A 3,726-nucleotide genomic window follows, 5' to 3' on the forward strand; every position below is an offset into this window, starting at 1 on the left:
TGTAGAAGTTTTTTAATTTGATGTCATCCCATTTATTAATTCTTAGACCTTATTTCCTGAGCTTTAGGGAACTATTGAGAAAGACATTGCCTGTGCCTATATGCTGAAGTGTTGACCTTATATTTTCTTGCAGGAGTTGCATAGTTTCTGGTCTAATTTCAGGGGCTTTGATTCATTTTGTAATGATTTTTGTGCATGGTGAGAGATAAGGTTTTAGTTTTATCCTTCTACATATGGATAACCAGTTTTCCCATTTGTTAAAAAGACTGTCTTTTCTCCAATGCATATTTTTGGCACCTTTGTCAAGGATCAGGTGACTGTAGATGTGCTGGTTTATTTCCGTGTCTTTTATTCTGTACTGTTGGTCTATGTGTCTGTTTTTTTGTCAATACCACGCAGTTTTTGTTACTATAGCTCTGTAGTGTAATTTGAAGTCGAGTATTTTGATGCCTCCAGTGTTGCTTATAATTGCTTTAGCTATTCTGGGTCTTTTGCTCTTCCAAATGAGTTTTAGGACTGTTTTTTTCAGTTCTTTGAAGAATCTGACTGAGCATCTTTAAAGCAACTCACAGTTGTTTCAAACTGTCAGTTATCTGAAAACTAACAGTTGTTTTAAACTGTCAGTAATCTGGAGATTGGAATGTCTTTAGGGTCAGTTTCTGCGAATGTACTCTTTCTTTGAATGAGTCATATTTCCCTTTTTCTTTGTATGCCTTGTGATCTTTTGTTGAATAAATAACCTCAAACATTTCCTAGGCAGGCTTCTTCTTCTCCAGGCTTGTGAAAATATTTTTCACTCCAATATATTTGGCTGAATTTAGTGATTTTAATTTTCCTAAAGACTTGTCTCTACTTCTTCTTGGGAATTTTCAGATTCTATTTCTGTTGTATTTCTTTTACCCACAATCTCTTGCTTCTCTGATGTCTGTCTGTGGAACTGCAAACTCCTGCTTTTAAAATGCACAGTTCTTACCTCTATTTTCAGTATGACCTCCAATCTGGCATTATCTATAAACCATAAAAGAAACATTTGATAAAATTGGACTCCATCAAAATTTAGAACTTTTGCTGTTCAAAAAATTCTGTTGAAAGGAAAAATCAGTCGAGATGGTGAATTTTATGTTTTACATGTTTTAACACAATAAAAACTTAGAGGAAAAGAAAAAGACAAGTCAAGTCATAGACTAGGAGAAAATATGTGTAAGACAAATATCAACTGAAGGACTTTTTTCCAGAACATAAATAAAAACTGTCAAAACTCAATAATAAGAAAACATAGAACCCAAAGAAATATAAAATACTTGAACAAATAATTCACTAAGAAGACAGATTGAAAGTAAATAAATACATGAAAAGATAACCAATATCCTCAAGGAAATTCAAACAAAAACCACAATGAGATACCACTATGCATTTATTAAAATGTTAGGATTTTTTAAAACTCATATCCTTCTCGAGAAATAAAGGGAATGCAAAATAGTTTAGTCAACTTGGAAAAAAGCTAGACAGATTCCTTAATATTACCTATCATATGACCCAGTACATCCATTCCCAGTAAAATTGAAATGTGTGATTTAAATTAAAATGTGCACATAAATGTTTATACCGACTTTATTCATAATCGTCAAAAACTTTCTACAACCCAAAAGTTTTTCAATAGGTAAATGGAGAACCAGAGTGATTAATGCATATAATAACTCCCTGATAAAAAGGATTGATAATTGGTTCCTACAATATGGGTCAATCTCAAATGCATTATGCTAAGTGAACAAAAGCCAGACTCAACGGGTATAATTCTCTTTCCATGATTCCATTTATATGATGCAAACAAGCCAGTAGTTTCCATAGCTGGATTTGGAGAGGGGTTTATCTATGAAGTGGCATTTTGGTGGTTATATGACTATATGCATTTGTCAAAATTCATAGAATTATACACTAAAAATGGTGGATTTACCTTTATGTAAATTATACCTCATTAAACCTGATACACACACACACACACCATACATATAGATATTTATACATGTTAGAGTTTTTCACATCCTTGCCAGGACTTAGTAATATTGTTTTTAAAATCCTAGTCATTCTAATAGGTGTGTATTCATATTTCATTGTAGTTTTAATTTGCATTTTCCTGAGTACTAGTGATATGGATCATCTTTTTACATATTTATGCAGATGCTTCTCAACTTCCTATGGGGTTGCATGCCAACAAGCTGAAAATATAGAAAGTCAAAGATGCATTTAATACACCTAACCAACCAAACTTCATAGCTTAGTAGCATGCAGTGCACTGCAGACTATTGGTTACTTGCCCTCATGATTATATGACTGTGAGCTACAGTTCACTCATACTGCCCAGCATCAAGAGAGAGTTCCATTCCATATATTGCTAGCCTAGGGGAAAAATTATATTCAAAATATGTATCACTTCTACAGCATCATAAAATTGAAAAATCATAGGTTGAATCATGATAAGTCAGAGATCATCAACCTGTATGCTTATATGCCTCATAGAATTGTTATGTGTAGTCCCTAGTGCACAGCAACACTGAACGGGTTGCATTTGAGTCTCAATCTGAGCCACTGGTCATGGAAGCCTACATTGTAGGGGTTGTGGAGCCACAGTGGGCCTGACCTGGAACTTGCTGGCCACCAGGGTACCACTCCCTGTCCTGGCCTCTATTGCTTATAGTTCTTGAGTCCTGACTCATTCCTCCAAGAGGAAGAACAAACCCTATGAAATTTCAGAGAAAGAAAAGATAAGTGAGAAAGGAGAAAAATGCTCCCATTCCAGAGCTCTATGCCGGAAGTGTACTTTGTGACAGTACCGATGACCCAGGTCCCAGTGGAAAAACCAACAAGTTTCTGGAGCTTTGCTCCCAGAGATCAGGAAAAGGACTTGGACTTACTTTTATCCTTATAAATACTATGGAAGAACAAGGTGTTGTAATTTGCTTTGAACTTTATAATCCTTGAATCCACTAGATCCAAGTGGTCAAATTAGAGAAATGACTGAATGGTAGCTTGCTATACTTACAAGATGCCCTGCCTGAACACAGCATTTCTGGTTTAAATATGAAGCCAGGAACCAAGAAGTTCTGTTAATAAGTTGAAAGTAAAAATGAAGGCTAAGCCCTAGTCCAAATGCTGGAACTGTCCAGATTTTAATTTTGAAGGAATCAGATTTGATCTTTATTTAACTAAAGAACAAATAAAAGAAACTCAGAAGTGGAGTCAGTCATGGCCTGGATTTGCTATGATGAGAGGGGATATGATACTTTGGGTTGCAATAAAGGAAGAAATTGAAGCATCAGAAAGTCCTGATTCTGAGAATGAAGTTGGTTACTTGCAGAGGATGTATTGAATCTCAGAGGATTTATTTTAAGACCAATTTAATTTCATTTATGAAACATAGTCATTAAACGAACTAAGCATTTCTTATAAAATTGTATATGAATTTGGAGTGTGTGACAGTCAAGACATTTTTCATAGAAAATGCAGCATTTGAGCTGAGACTATAAAGAAGACAGATGTTGGAGGCGTAAGATATTGGGATGGTGTCATTAGAGTAGACAGGCTATTGGACTCCAGATCCAGAATCAAAATGGTATAAGGCACACATGAGAAATACTGAGATACATTTGAAAAATGCCAGGTGATCAGTTACAGGAGATCTAGGACTGTATGACAGTAAATAGTGATAAACATAATAAATTTGGTTTA

At 34.8% G+C, this 3,726-nt stretch overlaps 1 pseudogene; it reads left to right on the plus strand.

The window, feature by feature from the left end:
* The first annotated feature begins 2,712 nt into the window (after positions 1-2,712).
* LOC124966060 (39S ribosomal protein L19, mitochondrial-like) lies at positions 2,713-3,367 on the plus strand (annotated as a pseudogene).
* The last annotated feature ends 359 nt before the right edge of the window (positions 3,368-3,726 follow it).

The sequence above is a fragment of the Sciurus carolinensis genome, chromosome 16, assembly GCF_902686445.1.
Source record: "Sciurus carolinensis chromosome 16, mSciCar1.2, whole genome shotgun sequence".
Classification (NCBI taxonomy): domain Eukaryota; kingdom Metazoa; phylum Chordata; class Mammalia; order Rodentia; family Sciuridae; genus Sciurus; species Sciurus carolinensis.